At 47.1% G+C, this 26,621-nt stretch overlaps 1 pseudogene across 1 annotated transcript in view; it reads right to left on the bottom strand.

Moving 5' to 3' along the window:
- The window catches only part of LOC311222753 (netrin receptor UNC5C-like), a 498,634-nt pseudogene that overhangs the window by 470,721 nt on the left and 1,292 nt on the right, over nucleotides 1-26,621 (bottom strand). The window contains exon 2 of the transcript in view: nucleotides 25,596-25,706. The product of the transcript in view is annotated as a netrin receptor UNC5C-like (transcript). The remainder of the gene's footprint in view (nucleotides 1-25,595; nucleotides 25,707-26,621) is intronic.

Raw genomic sequence — 26,621 nt, 5'->3', positions numbered from 1 at the left:
GTCATACAGAAGTACAGAATACTTTTATACAAAATGCTTCTTACTGTTGCGCTCCAGAGACTGTGCAAGACAAGATAAGTATGGAATAAAATAACATAGTAAAATTAGAAGTAAAAAAAAAAATGAGGTCACAGTGTTCAGTTTAGACATATGTACAATGTTCGATGCAGAATAGACGTAGTTACCATACAATATACAATACTGTGCAGTGTACTAATATACAATACTATATAGTGCAAGGCAGAAATGGAGAAATGGGACGAGGTGCAATTTAGGTACAATTCACAGTAGGTGTACGAGTTGTAGTGCAAATCCTTTATCAATAAATATAAAGTGTAGTGTGTTTGTGTGATCTAAAGTGTGGAGAGTGGGTGCTGCAGTGTGTTGTTTGTTTGAGTGAGTGTGTGCGTGTGGGTGTGTGTGCTGTGTGCATTTGATGGTTGTTGCATAGTGATTATTGTTCGTTTAGCAGCCTGATGGCCTGGGGATAGAAGCTTCTTCTGAGTCTTTCTGTGCTCGCCTTAAGACTCCGGTATCGCTTGCCTGACCGCAGCAGTTCAAAGAGGCAGTTGTTCGGGTGGCTCGAGTCCTTAATAATTCTCTTAGCCTTCCCCTTGCACCGCTTGTTGTAAATGTTCTGGAGGGTGGGAAGCCCCCCTCCAATTGTGCGTTCGGCTGAACGTGTCACTCTTTGTAGTCTGCTACGGTCTTGTGCAGTGCTATTCCCAAACCAGGAGGTGATGTTGCCGGTCAGGATGCTCTCTATTGTACATGAGTAGAAGTTCCTAAGGATCTTCTGACTGACTTGGAACTTCCTTAGGCGCCTGAGGAAGTAGAGGCGTTGTCGTGCCTTCTTCACAACACTGTCAATGTGTGTGGTCCATGTCAAGTCCTCGGATATGTGGGCTCCGAGGTACTTGAAACTGTTCACTCTCTCAACCGGTGCCCCGTCGATGCTGAGGGGGCTGTAGTCCTTGACCCCCGACCTCCTGAAGTCCACAATCATCTCTTTTGTTTTGCTGACGTTCAGGGAGAGGCAGTTCTCCTGACACCACTGTGACAGGTTCTCTACCTCTTCCAGGTAGGCCCTTTCGTCGTTGGCAGAGATCAGGCCCACCACTACTGTGTCATCAGCAAATTTGATGATGGTGTTGTTGTTCCGCTGTGCTACGCAGTCATGTGTGTACAGGGAGTAGAGGAGGGGGCTCAGAACACAGCCCTGGGGGGCCCCTATGTTGAGCGTGATGGATGAGGAGGTGCAGTTGCCGGCTCTTACCACCTGGGGTCTGCCCGTCAGGAAGTCCAAGACCCACTGGCAGAGGTCATAGTTCAAGCCCAGGTCCCTGAGCTTGGCTATGAGTTTGGAGGGGACTATGGTATTGAATGCTGAGCTAGTGACTGAATTGTAAATAAATACCCTGGTTCCCCCCGCAAACAGTACCCTCCCTCAGTGACACTAGAAACCTTACAATAACAAGGGAAAGGTGGAATAGGAAGGGGTTAATTGTATTAACGTTACCCACACCAAAAGAGTTGTTAAACGGCTCATGAATGGACACGCACACAGAACTCCCATCTAATTCTTTAATACTAATTATACTGGTCAGTTACAAAGAGTTAAAAGCACTGGGTCGACTAGAATGGAATCTTACTATTACCCAATTTGTAACTCAATACCTTATGTCTCACTATAATTCTACACACACCTCTGTGTTAGTGCCAGGAATAATATACTTTAATGCATTTGACTCATCGCCCACGTCTGGGTCAGTACCACGTATAATACCTCTAACAGGCTTTAATTATATGGTGAGAATAATACCTCTCTGGGCTTTACTTATGATGCCCCAGGTCTGTAAACTCCCCACAGGGAAAGGGTTAATTAGATGGGAAAATATTATTAAAGAACCAAACACGTTATCACACTCAAAGGAAATAAAAAATGTGGGCCCACAAATACCTAACAAAAGTCCTATGCTAATACCGGCATATATTGTTGATGGGGTACCCCTAGGAACTGTAGTTAGCAACGTTAGCTTCGCCCGCAGGCAGCACCACACTGTGTAACGTGCAATAGAATCCTGGGCACCGAAGCCCTAATGTACTCTACCAAAATGGCGGCCTCGCCGCGCCACCGTCGTCCGGATAGCAAGATGGCGTCGAACGCTCTCGGCGCGGGCGCTAGCAGGCGGGGCTGGAGTAGAGGGGCAGTGTTGGGCTGAGAGCGTGTGCTGGGTGACGACGACCTCTGTTGGTCGGGACGAACTCCCGTGCTCTGAAGACAGCCTGGTGCAGATCTGGTTGTAGACAGCCGGAGCAGACTGGTTGTAGACAGCTGGTGCTGGGTTGACGCGCGTACCTAAACTTGCCCTCTCTCACACTGCAGCTACACTCTGGGTCCCCAAACAGCCCTCCTGCTAGCCGGGATATAATATGATAACGCAGGGTGCCTCTAAACACCGGTCCTCTTCACGCCACGCTGGCGGGGCACCTCGCTAGAGGGAATAACTTTAACTTAAACCCCTCAGGGCGATACCGCATTTCTTCTAGGATAACTCGTTGTATCGCTAGGGTATTCAGTAGGGAAACATGCAACACGCTTCTACGTTTACTGTTATAGGATAACCCGTAATATACTCAAGTTCAATACGGGGCTCTGTCCAGACACGACCGAACCGATCCAAGTCCAATGTCGAAGAGGCTGGTTCCTCGCACTTCCGTCTCAGTTGGCTTGCTTCCTTCTCCGTCTCTCTCGTACGCTCTCTGCCTGCCACCGGCGCCCCCTGCTGGTACCGCCTACTAGCCCCAAAGGGAAACACTGAGTGGAGAATATGATCCAGGGTTATTGTGTATAATCCATATTCCAGATGGGCAGGAGAAGGAGAAACCCGCGTCCTTGATCAAGGGGATATTTAAGGGAAACTAGTTAATATGTCTTGGTGTACCAGGGGAGATAAAAGGCAAGTCAGCACTTCTGAATAATAGCCATATTTTCCAGGGTGCTACATTCTGATAGCAGGTGTTTAATCAAAGATCCCCGCTTTCTAGTCCTGCACAAGGACCAATCAGCATGGGTATGGGCGGGTTCATTTTCCATTGATGGGGCTTTGATTGGCTGTTTTTGAATAAAGCGCGGCCGCAGGATTAATAACGTTAATGTTAGTTCGGCCAGAGAAACAAATATACGAATTAAAATGGTTGGACCTGCAAGATTTGTTCTTTGTACTTTGTAGGTCAGCATTTTAAATGTAAGGAGTAAAAAGTATGTTTTTTTTCTCTGCAATGTAATAGAGTAAAAGTACAAGTATACAAACCTAATAATACTTGAGTAAAGTATAAATCCCCCAAAACAGTACTTAAGTATTGTAACGAAGTACAATTACTCAAGTACTTTACACCCCTGCCCAGAGATCCTAACAGAAAACTTTTTTTGGGGTGGTGTGAATGCTCAGTCGAACTCTGGTGCGGACCAAACACGCAAACTCTGGTCCGCCTGAAAACGTAGGTCTCGGTTCGCTTCATCGGACCAAACGCGGACCAAATATACAATATAGGAAGTGACCTGATAAACTGTGCATCATGGGTAGAAGGAAAAAAACGAACACTGCGGAGCGCATTCACTGCAAAACAAGCACGCGGTAAACATGTCTCGTGGACAGACGTGGGCGAATGACGAGGTGAAAGCCCTGATAGACATATGGGCAGAAGACCAAATTAAACAGCTACTTGTGGGCACTCATAAAAACAACGCGGTGTACAAGTTGTTTAGCGAGAGGATGGTGGTAATGGGCTTCAATAGAACAATGGATCAATGCCACGTCAAAATTAAAAAAACTGAGTCAGCAATATATTAATAAATAGGCAGAGAATTAAATTAGATGTCCATAACATTTGTGTTTTTAATTAGCATAGCCTAAATAAATATGAATTCAAGAAGTTCAAGAATTCTCCGACCCGGAAGTGCGGGCGAGGGACCCTCGACAGATCCCTGTGGCACCGCGGAGCTCGTCCGAATCAGACATCGGAGATGCTTTCGAGGGCCGTCGGGAACCGCATCCTAGGGCGTGTAACCACCCCGGGCCCCTGCGGGACGCCCCTGAAGAGGCAGCGAACGCCGAGTCAGAGGTGGAGTCGACCCCCTCAGGAGAGGATGGGGGGGGACGGCGGAGACGGAGTCGAAGAGGAGGCCGCTGGCGGTCCACCGATGGCCCTGGAGGGCGAGGCTGTGGTCAATGACCCGCCAACGGGCACTGAAGAATCCGACACGGAGTCGGAGGTGGGGGAAGTGGAACCCACCCGGCCCCAGAGGAGCACCAGAGGTCGGCTACCTGCTCGGTATCGCCAGGACTACGTGCTCAAGAGTGTGTTTGTTGAACAGTGTTTCCAATTCATGAAAGAGTGTGTGAAACTGTTGGCATAATGTGTGATTGTCGATCTATGTGTGAAACTGTTGGTCTCAGGACCGTTTTCATGCATGCGTTGGTTGGTGTTTCATTGAGTTAACTCGCAGAGGACTTAGCAAGTTCAAAGTGGGGGGAAATGTAGCACCCTGAATATGTGGCTATTATTCAGAAGTGCTGACTTGCCTTTTATCTCCCCTTTGTGCACAAAGACATATTAACTAGTTTCCATTGATATTCCCTCGAACAATCACGTGGGTTTCTCCTTCTCTCACCGGCTGGAATATGGATTATAAACAATAAACTGGATCATATTCTTTCCACCCAGTGCTTCCTGTGGGGCTAGTTGGCGGTACCAGCAGGGGGCGGCGGTGGCAGGCGGAGCGCACGAGAGAGAGACAGCAGGAGAAGCAAGTCAACGGGAACGGAAGTGAGGCGAGCCAGCCTTTTCGGCATTGGACTTGGACATGGTCGGTCGTGTCTCGACAGAGCCCCCGTTGTGGATCACGCGGGTGAACGTATTGAACTTGAGTATATTACGGGTTATACTAGAAATGTAAGCGTAGTAGCGTGTTGCATGTTCCCCACTGAATAACCCTAGTGATACAACGAGTTATCCTAGAAGAAACGCGGTATAGCCAAGTGTTGGCTTATGTTAACGATATTCCCTCCAGTGAGGTGCCCAGCCAGCGTGGCTTGAAGAGGACCGGTGTTTAGAGGCACCCTGCGTCATTGTATGTTGCGGCTAGCAGGAGGGCTGTTTGGGACCCACAGAGTAGCTTCAGTTAAGGTAGGGCCAGATTAGTGTCGCGCGTCTACCCAGCACCGGCCATCAACAACCAGTCTTCGCCGGCGTTCGACATCTGCTCTGCACCGGCTGTCTTCAGCCCAGCACGGGAGTTCTTCCCGTCCAGCAGAGGTCGCCATCACCCAGCACGCGCTCTCAGCCCGCTACTGCTCCCTCTGCTCCAGCCCCGCTTGCTAGCGCCCCGTGACAAGAGTGTTCGACGCCATCTTGCTACCCGGACAGTGGTGGTGCGGCAAGGCCGCCATCTTGGTTGAGTACATTAGAGCGTCAGTGCTCAGGATCTTATTGCACAGTACACATTGTGATGCGGCCTACGGGTGAAGCTAACGTTGCTAACTACAGTTCATAGGGGTACCCCATAAACATTACATGCCGGCATTAGTATAGGACTTTTGTTTTGGTAAAGTGGGCCCACCTTTTCATTTTCTTTGAGTGTGATAACGTGTTTGTTCTTTAATAATAATTTCCCATCTAATTAACCCTTCCCCTGCGGGAAGGTTACTGACCAGTGGTACCATAAGTAAAGCCTTAGAGAGGTACTATCCTTACCATATAATTAAAGCCTGAGAGAGGTATTATCCCTGGTACTAACCCAGACGTGGGTGATGAGTCAAGCACATTGGTGTATAATATAAGTGTCTAGAAGGTATTGAGTTACAACTTGAGTAATGGTAAAATTCCATCCTATTTAAACATTGCCATTAAATCTGAACAGTACAGTACAATTAATATAAAGAATTAGATGGGGTTCTGTGTGCGTGTCCCTTCCTGAGCCTATAAACAACTGTTTTGGTGTGGGTAACGTTAATACCATTAACCCTTTCCTATTCAACTCTTCCCTTTTTACTGTAAGGTTTCTAATGTCACTGAGGGAGGGTACTGCTTGCGGGGGGAACTAAGTTATTTAATTACAATTCAGTCACTAGGTGTGGGAGGGTTAAAAGAGTAATTGGGGGAAGTGAGAGCGAGTTGGGGAGTACTGCTGACTGCCCTGGAAGGGAGAGGAAGACCAGAGTACCAGACCAGGTTGGTAAATCCCGGGCCCCATCCACTCCCACTGCCGGCCTCCAGTTGACGCTCCAGACCCAAAGACGAAGGTGCAGTCAGACGGAGCTCTACTGTGTCTCGCTACCCAGTGGCTGTGCACACCCGTTCCCACGAAGCAGGGATAATCCACCCTGCTACACTACTATGTGCTCTACCCCAAAAGGCCCTGAGTGGGAGGGTAGTTTATTAACGACAGGTTATGTATATAACCTAGTTATATGAGTACTAAGCGTCCCGCTCTTAAGCCTATCGAGATATACCTCATCTCATGTACCTATTGTACTCCATCAACGAAAACAAAAATACGCCCCATCACCTGCCGGGCCCCGCCCCTATAGAGGCGTACTCTATAAGATACTCGGCATGGTCACCAAACACTCTTCCTCGCAAAAAACCCGTTTCCAGGAAAAGATTTCCCAAGGGAACTCAGGGCCGCTTAAGAGCGGGACGCTTAGCCAGTACTCATATAACTCGTCGTTATATTATCGTACTTGGCCATCGCGTCCCGCTCTTAAGCCTATCGAGATATGGGGTAGATCGGACGCGAGGCCCGACAGATGTACCCTCTGAGGACCCGTAAGCCCACATCAAGGGGTTGGGGAGTCCCGTCACCCCATCCTTCCTAATGAAGGGGGGGCGCAGTCAACTCCACCCGAGTGAGAGCAAGAGGGAACTAGAACCCCTTGAACACACAGCACAGGCGGAACCACGTGTGACCCAACACACTGTGGCCCATACCCACACACTCCTGCTACCCTACCAAAGGACGGGAAGCAGGAAAGGCCACAGACCCCAGAACCGCCTGGGAGACAGAACCCCCGGTCATGTCCATGAGGTAAAACCTTACAAAGGGGCCCGGGGAGGACCATGAAGCTGCAGCACAGATGTCCTCCACCGAGGCCCCACCCAGCAGAGCGGCAGAGGCAGCCACCCCACGAGTGGAGTGCGCCCTGACGCCCCCAGGGGGATCCAGCCCGGCCAACGTGTAGCAGAGGGCAATGCCCTCGCACAACCAATGGGACAGGCGCAGAGTGGCACCGCAATCGGAACGAAAAGACAGGCACTCTGGATGTACCGAAAGAGCACAGAGCTCACCCACGCGTTTAGCGGAAGTGACAGCCAGCAAGAACACGGTCTTGAAAGACAGCCGTCCCAACGGCGCTTGCTCAAGCGGCTCAAACGGGGCAACCGACCGAGGACCAATTGAAGATCCCAACTCGGAGCCAAAGAGCGTTGCACCGGCTTAACGCGTCGAGCGCCAAGCAGGAAACGCTTCACAAGAGGGTGGCTGAACAAGACATCCCCCTCAAACCCCTCATGATAGGAGGATATAGCTGCTGCATATACCCTCACCGTCGAAGCCGACAGTCTACAAAGGAGAGACTGGAGGTAACCAAGGACAGCATCCAGGGGGCAGGAGACTGGGTCCCGGCCCCCCGCCTTACACCACTCTTGGAACATACGCCATCTGCCCGCGTAAAGCGCGACAGTGGAGGGAGCATGCGCATTCCGGATGGTATTAACCACAGAAGGGTCCATCCTCTCCAGACTTACCCTCCCACCAGCCACACCAACAGGCGTTGGCTCAACACCGGGCACTGTAACAGCGACCCGTGTTGCTGAGAGAGGGCTGTCGCCGACCAAGGAATAACCCAAGGCGGAGCGACCAGTAGCTGGATCAAGACCGGGAACCACACTGCCGTGCCCCGGTCCGGCGCGACCAGGATCACCGTCCTGTGCTCCCTCCGTATCCGCTCCAACAGCTGACCCAACAGCCGTACAGGAGGAAAGGCGTACAGAAGACCGGGCGGCCATAGAAAGATCGAGAAGGCATCCACCCCCAAGGGGGGATTCTCTGGTCGACTGACAGAGAACCACAAGGGGCACTTGTGAGAGCGTCGGCTCGCAAACAGATCTACCGAGGCCTCCCCGAAGCAATCCCAGATCTGCCTGACTATGTCGGGGCGGAGTTCCCACTCGTCGTAACGAGGACCGCCCCGAGACATCATATCCGCGCCCACATTCTCTGCACCAGGGATGTGGAGCGCCCTCAGACTGTGCAGCCTGCGAGATGCCCACAGCCAAAGTTCGACCGCCGCCCGGTGCAGGCGGATGGAACGAGTCCCACCCTGCCTGTTGATATACGCCGCTGCCGTCATACTGTCCGTTCTGACCAGAACGTGCTCGCCTACCACCAGGAGGTCGAACTGTTTGAGGACCAGGAGGACCGCCTTCAATTCCAACACATTGATGTGCGGGGTAGACGGGCCAGCATGGACCTTCGTCCAGCTGCCCCCCACTGCGTTGGTCCGACACGTCCCTCCCCAACCCGTGAGAGAGGCGTTGGTGAAGACCGTGACCGTGTGAGCGCCTGCTGCCCATGGGGACCCCAATGGTGAGGATACCCAGCCTCCTCCAATGGGCGAGATCTCCCCATATCGACAAAGGAACCGTCAACCGTTTCCATTTGTCCCTCACCGGATCTATTCCCATAGAGAAAAACCACCTCTGTATCCTCCTCATGAAGAGGAGGCCAAGAGGAACCACCGTGTGAGCAGATGCCATCATACCGAGCAGGCGCATCACTTGCAGCGCCGTGACCGTCCCTCCCAGACGGAAACCCCCGAGCGCGTGAAGGATAGACACCCGCCGCTGCTCCGAGAGGGTTACAACCATGGGCCTTGACCTCAGCGTCAAGCCCAAGTACTCCACCTGTTGACTGGGAAGAGGCGTACTCTTCTTCCAGTTCACAGCAAAACCCAGCCTGGTGAGGAATTCCACCACCAGCCTGGTATGAGACCTGGCAGCCTCCTCCGAACGACTGAGGAGTAGAATGTCGTCGAGATAGAATAGAACCCGTATTCCCCGACGACGTAGAGGCTCCAGCGCAGTCGCTACGCACTTGGTGAATGTGCGGGGAGCCAGAGAATAGCCGAACGGCAACCTCTGGTACTCGTACACTACGCCCTGAAACAGGAACCGCAGGAACTTCCTGTGAGGAGGGAAAATCGGGATGTGAAAATACGCATCCTTCAGGTCTATGGAGGTGAACCAGTCTCCCCTTCTGACAGCAAGCAGAAGGAGTTTGACGGTCAACATCCTGAATGGTCTCGCTACAATCAACCGATTGAACATGGACAGATCCAGTATAGGTCTGACCCCCCCCTTTTTCTTGGGCACCAGAAAATAACGGGAGTAGACGCCTGACATCGCGTCCTCCCTTGGGACCACGACTACGGCCTGCTTCGCCAACAGAGATTGGATCTCGTTGGCCAGGGCTGTCACTGCTTCTGACCCTGACAATAGGGTCGGCACCAAACCTGAGAACGGAGGGTGGGGTTGTGCGAACTGCAACACAAGCCCCTCCCTCAACGTTCTCTCTATCCACCCCTCCTAACAACGGCATTCTTGTCGCCATATGTGAAAATAATCCCACAGCGCACACGCCGTCAACTGACGCTGGGCCGCAAGGAACAGCAGATAGTTGGTCCGGTCCCTCCCGCTGTGCGACGCACCCAAGGGGGGACCCCGACAGAAAGGGCCGGTTTGATACGGGAGAAGCTGTCATCAAACTGGTTGACACACACCCCCCCCCTGAACACCCCTCTAGCGCATGCTGAGGAGTTGTTCTACAGCTAGACACGCAAGGCATGAGGACCCCATGGGCTCCTACACGCCGTAGCCCTGCAGTGATATTGCTATCACCCAAATAACGCTCGCATCTTCTTTGCAGACCACTGCCGCTCTCACGGGAGTGGGAGGCGTCAGCGTGACACCCCGCCTGGCGAAGGCGAGGCCGGGGTAACCCTTGCTGTGCATTCAACAGAAGAGGCCTCGAGTCCCCCTGCTGACCACTGTAGCTAGTGGCAGCCTTAACACCAGGCTCACCCATCACACAACGTGTGGTGCAGGAGCCACGCGACAGCAAAACATTCTCACGGACAGACCCAAGCTCAGCCATCAACTGGGTGTCAGCCCCTGTCCCCATGAGATGTGAAAAGTGGGGCCGCATGAGCTTCAAGAAGGTTCGCGGCCCGCAGCCAAAGGAAAACGATCAGAGCCCTGCTTCCGTGGGTAACGGAGAGAGGATTGAACGGGGAGCGGGCTGCTCGCGGCAGAATGACGACGGCTTGTTTTATTCAAGCCGAATACATCCAAAATGGCCGATCCCTCGGCCGCTAAGGCTGTCGGCCTTGTGGATCCCCGTTGACTCTCCGCCCAGGGTACCACTGGCGGGGGAAACATGGCCGCCTGTCGAGGGCCTCGCCACAGTCGTTGACGAGGCCGTGCTCCAACCTCTGGCTGCACAGCGTGAGGCGGTGTGGGACCCAGATCAACAACCGCCTGCGCCTCCACAGAACGACCAAAAAGTCCTTCCGTGGAAAAAGGAGTCGTGAGGAGAGAAAACCTATCCTCTTCCCCAAGAGGAGAGTGCTCCAACCAGACATGCCTAACAACAAAACGTTGATAGCATCCTAATCCTCCCCGCAGTTATAGCTTGCGACTGAGTCAAGATCTCTATAACACCACAAACATGCAACATGTTTACAATGTCGGCTGGACCCATAGCCCCACTACCCGACGTCAATGTGGATAGGAAAATAGACAGCTGAGCCATAACACTGGCCGCCGCTACAAACCATCCTGCAGCAGTATACCACTCATCCGTCCATACTGCCACCCTCCGAGCCGATTCGCTCTCAAGCATCGGCCGGGTGGGACATCGTTCATCCCCGCCGGGGCACAGGATCAAAGCTACCTGGCTACGTAGCCACGGTACACCCGGCCTGCACCCTGTTGTTAGCCCTTTTACCCGTAAAAAAGGTAAATAAGACTCAGCGAAAAACCCCACATTAGCAACCGACTGACCTTCATCAATGAACCGGGCAAGAGGAGGGAAAAGCGGCAGCGTCCCGCGGCGGGGAATATTAGAACAACGACCCATTTCAGCATCAACATTAGCATTAGCAGTAGCATTAGTAGCATTAGTGTAAGCAGCATGCTCCAGGACAGCCAGGAAATCGTCCACTTCAGTGGAACGTTCACCAAGCCACCCCGCCCCTGGCGCCGAAACACACTCCACAGCATTACTAACACCAACATCAATGCCTGATGACACAGGGCCTACCTGTGTACAAGCCGGCTCGATAGCCAAACCTTGCACGCTGATCCTTGTCCTGCTGTCACCAGACGAGGAAACATCAGAATAGGCCCGACGTGTCGCTGAAACATGCCCCGAAGATTCCAGGGGTAAGCAAACCTCCGGTAAACTTTCAACATTACCCAATTTCTCTAATCTTTTCATAGCACTAGTTACATAAGGCGCCTTGCGACCGTTTATGATGGAAACGAAAATAGAGGAAGGGTGTTTGGTGACCATGCCGAGTATCTTATAGAGTACGCCTCTATAGGGGCGGGGCCCGGCAGGTGATGGGCGTATTTTTGTTTTCGTTGATGGAGTACAATAGGTACATGATATGAGGTATATCTCGATAGGCTTAAGAGCGGGACGCGATGGCCAAGTACGATAATATAACCAGTGTTGTGGCTATGAGTTTGTTTATTTGTAAGTGTGTGTGTGTGTGTGCTCATAGATTCCACTTCCTCCACTTGTATCACCTTACATCCAGGCAGTATAGTTGCCATCCTGTAAATTAAATCTTAATATTGCAAACATTTTAGATTAAAGGGGCAGTTCACCTAAACCTTGACCTGACATACCGTGCAGCGAGAGGAACGGCTCCCGCCTACCTCCGGTCAATGGTCACTAACTACACACCCACAAGGCTACATCTTCTGGCCGCCTCAGACCCACTCCTATCCGAGCTCCAGGGGGGTCATCAAAGAGAAGCAGGCTATTCTCGGTCCTCGCTCCACAATGGTGGAACAAACTTCCCACCACAGTGAGGACAGCCTGTGAACACACTTCTTCAATCAATATCTAAAAAGAAAAGAAAAAAAAACACTAATCTTCGTACTGTCTTTTACAGGATTTACAAACGCTGAAAGGCAGTCATAAATAGGACAGACTGGTGTGCGCCCGTGTTCTTAACCTGTTCCACCCGACGAAACCGGTACCGGTCCCAAAATGGCATCTGGTCATAAATCAATATTTTTCAGAGTGTTGCATACATTTTGCGATTTTAATATCAAACGTTTTCAAGTATTAACATCACTAACATGTCACAAAAGCATGTAGAATGTATATTATCATCAATATGTTAGTTTAGCAATAGGTTAAAAGTGCCTTTAGATAGATCTAACGTTTCGATTTTATGAAGTCTAGTCGGGAGGGCGACCATTTTGGACATTTTGAACTGTGGGAATTGTAGTCTTTTTGTGGCCATTTTGTAGAGGGGGTGCATAGCTGTCGATCAGCGTTGGAATTTTTCCGAACTACACTTCCTGGAAGATTATATGGGGTTCAAGGTTCAGAGCTCTGTATGAATTATTTCAATAACTGTTATTATTCGGGATAATAAGCCACAAAAGGTAACGTTTTTGACACATTTTTAAACGCAGTTAGTTTCTCTTCCCTATTGTTAACATGTAGGAACAATTAGATCTGAAATTAGTTTCAAAATGGTTGCACTGTGGGGAAAATTAAAAAGTACAGTAGATTACAGTAGATTTCATTATCTGTTCTTATGCATGCCTGGTGATACTAAATCCAAATTGAACTCGGGCATTTGAAAGATATATATATATATAAATGTGCGAATTGGCTATAATAAGGTAATTTATAAGCATCATATTCTATATTCTATAATAATATTTCAAATTGCATTGGTCCGGATGGGAGAATTCAGTACTGTATCTACAGAACCTTCGGTTTAATCATCTTCCCTTTATTAATTTCCTTAGATTCTTTTTACACATGATCTCAAGAGGGTACTGAACGAGATCAGCTGCAGTTTTTTAAGTTTGGTCATTATTATCATGGTGTTATTCACTGTCAAAGATGCAAATAAAAATCATCATTCATATTCAGCAAGCCTTGTAATAGACACAATATTTCTGACACTGTGAATACATTCCCTGAGGTCCATAGATGTCCCTAGATACCAAGAATATGCAAATTGCCTTGTAGAAGTGGAGCAATATTCCATTTACCTAGGTATATATTTTAGGCGAAAATATTCCACGGGTGGAACAGGTTAAGGGCTTCATTTGGGAGAAATCATTGGTGATTGCGTCAATTCTACAGAAATCCTCGGAATTAGATAATAATAATAATAAATACAACAATATTTGTATCATTAACAATTACGTTTTACATTTATAGTCATGACTCAACGAGGCATAGTGATTTCCGAAAATAAATAAAAGCACTACACCATCTAACACATCTGCTGCTGGAAGATATCGCTGATCGTGCACTGAGGAGGGAGCACCAGTACCGCGACCATGCAGACCTATTCGCAGAGAGCGATGAGTATCTAGTGTGGCACTTCAGGCTACCAATACCCAGGCCCGGACTGGCCATCGGGAGCACCGAGAGTTTTCCCGGTGGCCTGGCCTGCACAGATAAAAAAAATAAATAAAATTATTATAATTTTTTTATTTTTTTTGCCAGGCGATTGTTTCTAGTTGTGGCGGCGGCGCGGCGCGATAGTTAGATAACCTAGGTGGGTGGGGAACAACCAGGATTTCACTGTCTGCCACAGAATTGGAGAACTATCTGACTCTCTCTCCCTCACACGGATCACACACACACACAATGGAGCCGTGCTGCCGCTTGTGATTGGTGGAGGCGGAACCAGGCGATACAACTGATTGACAGCGGAGGCGGCGAATGGAATGGCAGACGGCACTCAGATGCAGAATAACAGCCAGGCAATGAGCCAGGGACTCGGTGGGACTCGGGAGAGATACAGTAGAGCGAAAGTCAATTAACGTTGATGTCAAGATGGACAGTGGAAGAAAGAGAAAGGGTGGAGGAGAGAGGGATAAAACAGACAAGAAAAAGAAAGGCCCTTACAGGAGAGAGTGGTTAACTGTATTATAATAGTAAATAGAAAAATATGTTGTGCTCTTGCTTTTTTCTTTTTGAAGGTGGAGAGAGTAGCATTGCTAGTGCCACAACAGTTTTATTTGAGGTCCATAACAGTACATTGTACTAAGCAATTGTTGGCTCATTAGTTTGTGATTCACATGCACTCAAATTCACCAGAATGCAGGAAATTAAGTCTTTGTAACAAAAAATTTCCTGGTGGGGGACCCCCAGACCCCCCGCTTTAAAAAGTGGCCTGATTGGGGCTATATTTCGCGCTATATCTCCCGGTATGAATTATTTCCCCAGTCCGGCCCTGCCAATACCTGTGCAATAACCTGGAGCCAGCACTGAGGAGCCGGACAAGATGCGCAAACCCTGTGCCACCACACGTCCAGGTACTGTCCAACTTGGCCATGTGCGCATCAAGGCACCATCCCCAGATGCGTTTCCATATCTCAACAGAAAGCAATACCACTCCATCAAAACATCAAATCATCAGTGAAGAATGAGCGACGTTCTTCATTCAGGGGATCACAGCTGAGATCATTTTGGCCATTATGAGCACCTTTTCACACCTCCAGGCACCCGAGGAGAACTTTTGTTAAATGACTAAATGTAAATGTAAAATTCAAAACAGCACATTTTTCTCTGAGTGCCATCCTTCTGCCCAGATAGTTTTGTTGTGATTAGCCTATTTGGAGATATCTGCCATAGAGATGTCTGCCATCCAATACAATGGAGCTGAATGGCACTCATTTTGTGGCACTCAAAACAGCAAAGAAATACATTTTAAAAACGCAAAAGCAACGTCTCTTTCCAGAAATCCTGACTGGTTACTGAAGGTAATCCAGACCTCGCTGTGACCTTCCCAAAGTAGCTACACCTGCCACACATTATAGGGGTGCACTTCGGTAGCAAATAGTACACAAAGCTGCTCACAACAAGGTCTGTGAATTCTCTTGAGTAACCAGAGTTTTTCAAATGTATTTCTTAGCCGCTTTGAGTGCCACAAACCGAATGCCATTCAGCTCCATTGTGTTGGAGTGATCTGGATGAATAGATAGCACTATTGGTTGAATGGGCAGGTTCAGGGACATTTGTAGGACTTGGAAAGATCTGGGGCTAAGCCCAGAACATCTAGGGCTTTGGGGTGAGGGTGTATGGCATTTTTTGTGTGTTTTTCTGCTGTGCTATTTGGCACTTTACCTCTTAATCAGCCTCTCTTTCCTAAAAAAAATAATATATAGTATATATATATATATATATATATATATATATATATATATATATATATATATATATATATATATATATATATATATATATATATATCCCTCTCTCTCTCTCTCTCTCTCTCTCTCTCTCTCTCTCCTGTGCGCATGCGTGTGAGTGGAGCGGAGATCGGAGTTTTGGTGAGACTGCGTGTGAGTGAGTTTCTAACTTTTTCTATCTTTTCTATTTATATGTTGTTTGTCAAGTTGTGAATTAGAGTTTTGCTTATTTATTGTTAGGTTGTTGGTTTAGTGTGTGTTGTTGTGTTAAACGGAGTTTAGAGGTTTGTTCTCAGTCCGTTTGGCTAAAGCCGACCAGCTGGGGCTGGTCGGCAAGACACCGGGCGCGCAGGATGGCTGATTTGAACAAATTGAGTAGGAAACACGGCATTAAGATTGGCACCGTGTTCCCCTGCTCAGTTGAAGAGGTTAGTTTAGCGGTAGGTAAAGTTGTCGGTTACAACAGTATTAAGTCTGCAGGGAAAATGAATTCTGCTGTGGTAATCTTTCTAGATCGAGTTGAGAAAGTGAATGCAGCAATTGAACGTGGTATTATTGTTCGGGACCTGCACGTTCCCGTGTTGCCACTTGCGCAACCATCAACTAAAATCACGTTGTCTAATGTACCACCATTCATCTCTGATGAGTTTCTGATAAAAGAGCTGTCCAGACATGGAAAGATAGTTTCTCCCATTAAGAAGGTGCTTACAGGGTGTAAATCACCTTTGCTGAAGCATGTTGTTTCTCACAGACGGTTTTTGTATATGATTCTGAATAACAGGAATGATGAGTTCAATATGAGATTCCATGTTAAAGTGGAAGATTTTGATTATGTATTGTTTGCATCATCAGAGACCATGAAGTGCTTTGGGTGTGGGGGGGGGGGGGCATGTAATTAAAGCATGCCCTAAGAAGCAAGCTCAAGATGCGCATGCAGACATTGGGGAGGGAACTAGTGGGCAAGGAAGAGAACCGTCAAATAATGAGACTGTGGTTTTAGAAATTAGTGGTAGGGGACAGTCAAGAGTGGCTAGGAAAGACCCAGCTGCTGTAGACGGTGCTACAGTTGAGATACAAGCAGAGGTGGCCAGGGATAACCCAGCTGAGACAGACAGGGCTGCAGGGGAGCTACAGGAAGAAGTGGCCAGGGTTAAACCGGCTGCTGCAGAAAGTGCTACAGGGGAGCTACAGACAGAAGTGGCCAGGGTTGAACCAGCTACTGCAGAAAGTGCTACAGAGGAGCTACAGACAGAAGTGGCCAGGGTTGAACCAGCTACTGCAGAAAGTGCTACAGGGGAGCTACAGATGGAAGTGGCCAGGTTTGAACCAGCTACTGCAGAGGGTGCTACAGGGGAGCTACAGATAGAAGTGGCCAGTTTTAAACCAGCTGCTGCTGAAAGTGCTACAGGGGAGCTACAGACAGAAGTGGTTGGGGTTAAAGAAGCAGCTGTAGACAGTGCTACAGTTGAGATACAAACAGAGGTGGCCAGGGATAATCCAGCTGAGACTGACAGTGCTAAAGGTGAGCTACAGGAAGAAGGGGCCTGTGAGAAACAGACAGACAGTACTACAAGTGAGATGCAGGTAGAAGGGGCCTGTGTGAAACAGACAGACAGGGCTACAGGAGAACTGCAGCTGGAAGGGGCCTCGGAGAAACAAACATACAGTGCTGCTGTGTCTGGGGGGAAAACACAGGAGAGTAGCAGTGGTTTGTGTGGAAGCAGTGCGGGAGTTTCAGTTAATGACCAGACTAATGAGGTGGAAATGGAAGATGAGGATGTTTCACAATCTGCACCTCATGAACGCAAAGGAATGACTTCACAGTCAGACCAGAGTGATAGTGAGGAGTCAGATTGTAGTGACATGTCTGAGTTAAAGAAGTCACAAAACAGAAAATCACTGTCAGTCAAAACTATCAAAACTTTGCTACAGGAAAACAAGAATGTTCGGGGCTTCAAAATAGAGGAACATATTACTGATACAGAGGCTTTCTATACGTCTGTCAGGTTTCACATGGGAAATAACAGCTTTACTAAGCAGGAAGTGTATAGACTAAGGAAATTACTGCCAAAGGTCAGAAAACAAATTTATGAAAGGAAAACAAGGGGCAACTTTTAATTTATTGTTATTGTGCGTTCTAGTCACTCCTCTTCTCTCCATGGAACATTTTAAGGTTGGAACTTTGAACTTGAATGGGGCAAGAGATGTGAGAAAACGTGCAACGCTGTTTGAACTGGTCAAGTTAAAACACATTGATGTTCTTTTTGTGCAGGAGACACACAGTGATAAAGTAAATGAGGTGGAATGGAGGAAAGAATGGGAAGGTGATTTAGTGTTGAGTCATAATACTACAATTAGTAGTGGAGTTGGTTTTTTATTCTCAAAACGTTTTATTCCTGCTTCCTATACTGTAGAACATGTTGTAGAGGGTAGGTTCATTGTAGTGAAAGCACATTTTGAAACATTTAATGTGGTTTTATTGAATATTTATGCTCCTTCTAAAGGGCCTGAAAGAAAGGCTTTTTTAGATATAGTGTGTACTAAATTGTCCGATTTTAGTCCGGATGATTTCTTATTTTTTTCTGGAGATTTCAATTGCACAGAGAATATCAGGAATCATAATGAACCCCATCCAGCTTCTCAAAGTGCATTAAGAAAGCTTGTACACACACACGGCTTGGTTGATGTGTGGAGGAGGTTTCATGGGAATGAGCGCCAGTATACATGGTCTCATTGTAGGGATAATGTTGTCTCCTTAGCTAGACTTGACCGTTTTTATTGTTTTAAACATCATTTTAATGTTTTTAAAATGTGTAAAATATTGCCTGTTGGTTTTACAGACCATTCATTGGTAATGTGCAATGTCTTTATTAAGAATCTGGTGCCTAGAAGTGCGTATTGGCATTTTAATTCAGCTTTGCTCCATGAAAAGGATTTTAGGGATGTTTTTAGTTTTTTTTTGGGTCCTGTTTAGGAGTAGGAAGAATGAGTTCTCTTCTCTTAGGCAGTGGTGGGACTGTGGCAAAGTAGAAATTAAAATGCTTTGTCAACAACACACTCTCAATGTGACTAGAGACATCACTACCTCCATGAGAGATTTGGAGACTGAGATAGTGGACCTTGAGAAAATGTTTGGGTCCACAGGAAATCAAGGACAGTTTGAAGTCCTTAATAAAAAAAATGGCTTTAGCTGACCTGCTAGGTGTGAAGGCTCAAGGAGCTTTGTTAAGGTCTAGATTTATGAATGTCAATGCTATGGATGTGCCTTCCAGTTACTTCTTCGGTCTGGAAAAGAAGAATGGACAGAATAAATTCATTCACTCTATTCTGTCAGAGACAGGGCAGGACATCACTGATGCCAGTCAGATCCGGAGACGGGCCGTCGAGTTTTATTCTGCTTTGTATAGCAGTGAGTACACTGACAATGATGTCCTTCTACAGTCTTTTTGTGAAGGATTGCCCACAGTATCACGGGAGTCGAATGTGCTGCTGGAAAGACCTTTGGACTCGTCAGAGCTCTATTCTGCCTTACAGAGCATGGGTGGCGGGAAAGCCCCTGGTATTGACAGTTTGACGGTGGAGTTTTACAAAGCCTTTTGGGACATTGTGAAAGACGACCTTCTCGAGGTATTCAATGAAAGTCTGTCTGAGGGTGCGTTGCCGCTTTCGTGTCGCAGGGCAGTGATAACCTTACTGCCAAAAAAGGGGTCTTTGCAGGACATAAGGAATTGGAGGCCTGTGTCAATATTATGCAGTGAATATAAGATTTTGTCAAAGACCTTAGCAAACCGTCTGAGAGAAGTGATGGATCAGATCATACATCGTGATCAGACATATTGTGTACCTGGCAGGTCAATATTAGATAATGTATATTTAATTCGTGATGTTTTGGGTGTCTCTGATTCATTGGGATTGAATACTGCTCTTATTTCAATAGATCAGGAGAAAGCATTTGACCGCGTTGAGCACAATTATCTCTGGAGTGTTATGAAGAGTTTTGGGTTCAGCGATGGTCTCATTGCTATGGTGAAAGTTTTGTATCAGAACATTGAGAGTGTGTTAAAATTCAATGGTTCTCTATGTGCTCCTTTTGAGGTACAGAGGGGTATTAGGCAAGGCTGCGCTCTTTCTGGCATGTTATATGCAATTTCATTGGAACCCATGTTACAATCATTGAGAAATGAGATGAGGGGGTTAGCTATACCTGGGTTCCAGGATAACATTGTTTTGTCAGCTTATGCTGATGATGTAGTTGTTTTTGTAAAAAATCAAAACGATGTAAATATATTGGAAAGAATTGCTGACAGTTTTAGGGCTGTGTCTTCTGCCAAAATAAATTGGAGGAAGAGTGAGGCGTTAGCTGTGGGAAACTGGCATAGTAGATTACCTGTGTTACCTCAAAACATGATCTGGAAAAGGGATGGTTTTAAATATTTGGGGCTATACCTTGGGAATGACACGATTGTACAGAAAAATTGGGAGAATGTGGTGGAGAAAGTAGAAGGAAGGCTGTTTAAGTGGAGATGGCTGTTGCCTCAGATTTCCTATAGAGGCAGAGTCCTGATAATAAATAACCTTGTGGCTTCTACCTTGTGGCATAAGCTGGCATGTGTGGAGCCTCCTTCAGGCATGTTGGTGCGGTTGCAGGCAAAGATGGTTGATTTCTTTTGGGATCGCCTGCACTGGGTTCCTCAGAGTGTTTTGTTTTTGCCCAGAGAAGAGGGAGGGCAAGGCCTGGTTCATTTAGCGAGTAGGACAGCGACTTTGAGGCTACAGTTCATACAGCGATATCTGTTAGGACCAAGAGATTTAGTTTGGAGAGAAGTTGCCTCTTTTATTCTTCGACAAGTAAATAGTCTTGGACTTGATGTATCTTTGTTTTTAACAGACCCGACGACTTTAAGGTTAAATGCACTTCCTCCTTTTTATCAGGGGGTTTTTAAATGTTGGACACTTTTCAAGTGCACAAGGAATACTTCTATTAAATCGTTGCACTGGTTACTTGAGGAGCCTCTTGTTCACGGTGCAAGGATGGATATAGGCGACTGTGCAAATCCTGGGCTGACTGGACTGCTGTGTGCTGCCGAAGTGGTACGCCTGAGACGGCTGGCAGACACAGCAGGACCAGAGTTAAAGGATGCTCAGGCTGTGTGTTCGTTATTGGGCCTGAGGTCACAGCGCTACGCAACCAGGGTGCTGGATCTCTGGAGACAGAGGTTGACTGTTGAGGAGCTGGGAATGCTTAGATTATACAGCAGTGGAGCTTTAAAACCGGATAAACAGGATGAGTTTCCAAATATCTACCTGAGCCCTGTACTGGGAGAAATGTCTGGTCCTCTACTTTTTGTAAAGGGTTCAGCTTTTTACAAAATGGATAGGAAATCGTGGTACAGAAACTGTGTCAAAGTAATTAATAAGAAATGGCTAAACAATAGAGTGGACACTGTATGGAGGAGTAGGCTGTGTGCAAGTAATGACACTCAACCTGTGTGGAGAGTTTTATATAAACCTCCTTTAAAAAAACAAACGGCTGACCTTCAGTGGAGGATTCTGCATGGTGCTGTGGCAGTGAACGCTTTTGTTTCCATCATCAACCCAGAGGTGGATAATAAATGTCCTTTCTGTGGGTTGACTGAGACTGTTTTTCATGCGTTTTTAGAGTGTAACAGGCTTTTAGGGCTGTTTGAGCTGCTCACCGACGTTTTTAGGCTTTTTGGTGAAACCTTTTCTGTTATTGGTTATATTTTTGGAGCAGGATATAAAAAAGACAATAGGAAAAAATGGCAACTGCTTAATTTTCTGGTGGGGGAAGCTAAGCTTGCAGTCTATGTAAACAGGAGAAACAGAGTGGAAGATAAACCGGACCAGGATGCAGTGTTAGTGTGGTGCTGTAATGTGAAGGCTAGAGTCTGGCTGGAGTTCAGGTTTTATAAAGCTATGGGAAATTTGGAGGTTTTTGCTCAGGAATGGTGTTATGGAAATGTGATTTGTGATGTCTTTGATGATGAATTGGTTTTTAACAACATTATGAATATGTGAAGCTCTATTTATTTATTTGTTTGTATTGTTTTTTTTTATCTTGAAGATGAAAAGTCTTTTTTAAAGGCTTGATGTAAAGTTTTTGTTTCATACAGTACAAAATAAAGTACTTTAAAAAATCAAAATCAAATCTCTCTCTCTATCTCTCTCTCTCTCTCTCTCTCTCTCTCTATCTCTCTCTCTCTCTCTCTCTCTCTCTCTCTCTCTCTCTCTCTCTCACACACACACACGCACTAAGACTTATTATTCTATGGATGTTACAATCCAGCGCCACCCCCCAGCCATGTTATGGTTGTTAAATATTGTGTATATAATATATGGGCTTCAGTCTGAGGAAATGAATGGGTGGAGTTAACCTTAAATTGTTCCGGGGTTGTCAGAAGCGGGCGGCGGCCATCTTAGGGAGGTAACTCAACTGCATGCTGCTCACTGGGTGGAGTTGTGAGATGATAATTATGTGAAGAGACACACGATGAGACCAGTGTGTAGCCAGTACAAGTCAACACGGGACTTTAGCAGTTATTATGTTAAAAAGGACATAATGCTTTTTATAGTTTTAGATCACGTGCAGTTACAAAATCCAAAGTAGGTTATATTTCATACTGGATGCACCTAATGGACTACTCGCGTTCACTGAAGGAACTTTTCATCACGCACTATCGCTGACCAGGCCACGACCACCTCCCATAGTAGCTACATAACCAGGTGCAGCTTCGACAGTGTAAGGCGTATGCTGTGGCTCTCTCTTCCTGTCATAGAGGCTACGAGGGCAAGCCCCTGCTCAGCCTCCTCTGGTGATATGATTTTTCCTTGCCACTGTAGCACCCTGAATATGGGGCTATTATTCAGAAGTGCTGACTTGCCTTTTATCTCCCCTTTGTGCACAAAGACATATTGACTAGTTTCCATTGATATTCCCTCGAACAATGACGTGGGTTTCTCCTTCTCTCACCGGCTGGAATATGGATTATAAACAGTGAACTGAATCATATTCTTTCCACCCAGTGCTTCCTGTGGGGCTAGTTGGCGGTACCAGCAGGGGGCGGCAGTGGCAGGCGGAGCGCACGAGAGAGACGCAGCAGGAGAAGCAAGTCAACGGGAACGGAAGTGAGGCGAGCAAGCCTCTTCGGCATTGGACTTGGACCTGGTCGGTCGTGTCTCGACAGAGCCCCCGTTGTGGATCACGCGGGTGAACGTATTGAACTTGAGTATATTACGGGTTATACTAGAAATGTAAGCGTAGTAGCGTGTTGCATGTTCCCCACTGAATAACCCTAGTGATACAACGAGTTATCCTAGAAGGCCTTAGAGAGGTATTATCACTACCATATAATTAAAGCCTGAGAGAGGTATTATCCCTGGTACTAACCCAGACGTGGGTGAGGAGTCAAGCACATTGGTGTATAATATAAGTGTCTAGAAGGTATTGAGTTACAACTTAAACATTGCATTAAATCTTTGTAACTGAACAGTACAATTAATATAAAGAATTAGATGGGGTTCTGTGTGCGCGTCCCTTCCGGAGCCTATAAACAACTGTTTTGGTGTGGGTAACGTTAATACCATTAACCCCTTCCTATTCAACTCTTCCCTTTCTACTGTAAGGTTTCTAATGTCACTGAGGGAGGGTACTGCTTGCGGGGGGAACTAAGTTATTTATTTACAATTCAGTCACTAGGTGTGGGAGGGTTAAAGGAGTAATTGGGGGAAGTGAGAGCGAGTTGGGGAGTACTGCTGACCGCCCTGGAAGGGAGAGGAAGACCAGAGTACCAGACCAGGTTGGTAAATCCCGGGCCACATCCACTCCCACTGCCGGCCTCCAGTTGACGCTCCAGACCCAAAGACGAAGGTGCAGTCAGACGGAGCTCTACTGTGTCTCGCTACCCAGTGGCTGTGCACACCCGTTCCCACGAAGCAGGGATAATCCACCTTGCTACACCACACAGCATCTTAAGTCTATAGTCAGACTTTTGGGTGCCCCATTTGACCCGCTCAAGCATGCACCGTAAAATCAGTTGTTTTTTAAGACTTCTCTTCTCCTGGCCATCACTTCTGCTAAGTGCGTAAGTGAGCTGTACGCTCTTTCAGTTTAACCAGAGTGCCTGTCTATTCAGGGGGATAATAGCAGTGTAACTACCAGTGCAACTACCAGTGCTACTCTCCCTGTCCTGCCTTTGTGCCCAAGAACATCCAAAGCTTTCATCACTCCAGGGATAGTGTACTCTTTAGTGTATGCTTTCCACCCTCCCCCTCACCTTAGTGAGATGGAGAAGGGCCTTCACCTGTTGAATGAATGAATGACCTTTATTTATATAGCACCCTTCACAGCACGAATGCACAGGGTGCTTTACACTACAGCATAACATATAAAACAAAAACAAAAATCTGAAATAAATGACAACAACAGACAGCAGTTAAAAACAGTGAACCAAATAAAATAATGGAATAAAAAGAATTTAAATAAAATCATCAGTCAATAACTAAAAACGATAGGAACAGTGAGGACAAAGGGTACCTATATCTGACCAAAAGCCTGTCTGAACATATGTGTTTTTAGCTGTTTTTTTAAAAGAGTTTTCTGAGGCAGTTCGCAGGTCCAGGGGGAGGGCATTCCAGAGCCTTGGTGCTGTCACCTCGAAGGCTCGATCACCCCTTGTTTTGTTTGCAAACAAGGGGTGTGACCTTTGTGCTGTTTCCATGTGAACTTTGGGCTCAGAAGGGAGAGCATGGCCACTGCACCTGGTTATATACTGTAGAAGGTGGGCATGGTCTGGTCAGTAATAGGTGCATGCTGATACGTCAAGAGTAGTCCAATAGGCGAAGCAAGACATGCAGCCAGTAGGAAATATAACTAGATTTATGAAATAACCACCATTCCAAAGGGAGTTGAGCTCTCCGGCAGTTTACTTCTTCCTTGGACTACAGGAAATGACTAATTCTTATCTGTATCTGTGACCAACATGGCAGCATGTGCACAATGTGAGGCTCGGTGTCTCCAGTTTTTGCAAACTAGTGGTAATATACCTACTTCTTCTAAATCTTCTCACCTAGAACAGTCCTGCTTTCATACCATGCACCTGACAATATGTTTTGGACGTTGGATTACTACAATCTTATGTTATTGGCAATCTTCAGCTCCCCAATGAGATTGCTCGGACACCAGGGAATATCATCACAGCGCGGCCGGCTGGCCGAGCTCCTGGCCCCCACTGTGATCGCAAGCAGAAGAGGGGACAGTATCTCAGGAGGTGGAGCAGTCGTCTGGTAGTTGGAAGGTTCCTGGTTCGATTCCCGCTCCAAGACACTTACCGCCTAATTGCTCCCGATGTGCAGGTTGGCACGTTGCATGGTTGCCACCCCAATGTGTGAATGTGTGTGAATGTGAGAAACAAAATTGTAAAGCGCGTTGGATAAAAGCACTATATAAATGCACCATTTGCCATCCAAGGGGGCACATCACCAGCCTGTGCTAGCCAGAGCTCGACAGGAAAACCGAGGAACCAAGGACGGCCACATCACAGGAAGAGGGCTTCAATAATCTATCAACAACCCACGTAACTTCACCCATCCTTATTTCTAATTTCAGATTCAGATTCAGATTCAGAGTTTTATTTGCCACATGGAAGCAATACAATCATACAGTTTTCATACAAAATCATAAATACAGTTCTACCATGGGCAAAAGGAGCAGGAAGAAGAATACATCTTATGGTTACCTGCCCCCTATTCCTAAACTAAACAAGTCAAATCATTGATAGAAGTTACGTAAAGCTTGAATTTCAGAGTGAGTCATTGGCAAAGTGAGTTGGGTAGTAAAATGTACAATGTCACTGTTTCTTTGCCCTCACTCCACCGTACGTCTTATAGGGATGTGAGAAGTGGGTTTAGGAACACAGCCCAATCGCTGAACACAGGAGAGGAGAATGGAGCGTTTCAAGGGGTTTTAATTGTATTTCCCAAGCAGACAGCAGTACAACAGGAATGTGCAATAGAACGGGGTTAGAATGTTCTTGGGGGGGTGAGGATAGATGTACTCCTGCTGCGGCTGTGGGCAGAGGACACAGGTCTATGTCTGGAGAGAGAGCAAGAGCACTTCTTGCGTGGTATGGGACGTCCAGGCAGGAAGGCGCACTGGAACAGGGATCCTGGGGCACAAGAGAAACGGATTAGAGCAAGGAATACACAAGAGCAGGTTAGCAGAGCTTCAGGCCGAGACGTCGTACCTAGGTAGTGATGTTTAACACCACGACGACGAGTTCTGGTCAGCGTCGTCGAGTAGAAGTAGGGTCTTCATCAACGGGGGATGGGATACAGCTGTGAGGAGTGAGGTGCCTGACAGCGTGTGAATCAGAGGGATGAGGTGCAGCTGGGCTGAGTGACGGGAAGTGAAGGGATGCTGGCCATATAAGGGTGTGAGGCTTCCGTGGAGGAAGAGAGGATGAGGAGGAGTGCGTGGTGGATGGAAAGGAGGATGAAGAGAAGTGTGTGGTGAACGTGAGGGGAAAAGGAGGGGGAGTGAAGTACGCTCGTGCTGTGACTATGACAAGGGACTGCTACCTTATCATTTCATTGAGCTGTAATTAACACAACACAAGGCTTCAGTGTCCCCAATGTCATCACCAGTGGTCATATTAAAACCCATTTACTCTCAATAACTCAAACTAAATTAATGTGTGCAAAATCGCTTAATCTTTGGATGTGTGTAAGATTAGGTGCAAAATAAATCAACATTGTCTTTTGGTGAAGTGCCCCTTTAAATCACTCACAGTCTGTCTATGGTTCGGACCTTGTGGTAAAGTGGTACAGGTAGAAGAAAGTTCATCCAAAATGGTTCCTTGCAGCACTATTTAAAAAATAAAATAGACAATTTTAATTAAATAGCATCATGACAATCATATTACAAGATTACGACCCTCATCACGTTTGAATTTGTACTGTCAAATGAAATAGACGATCGTCAAATACCATTATACCGCCAAACCTTGATAAACTCTATATTTTGACCATATCGTGCAGCCCTAACGTCAAGGACGCGGCAACTAGGGGTGCGGCGGGGGCTG

Source organism: Notolepis coatsorum (assembly GCF_963971535.1).
Source record: "Notolepis coatsorum genome assembly, chromosome: 1".
Lineage (NCBI taxonomy): Eukaryota > Metazoa > Chordata > Actinopteri > Aulopiformes > Paralepididae > Notolepis > Notolepis coatsorum.
Note: the sequence above shows the minus strand (reverse complement) of the source record. Positions and strands in the feature narration are given on the sequence as shown.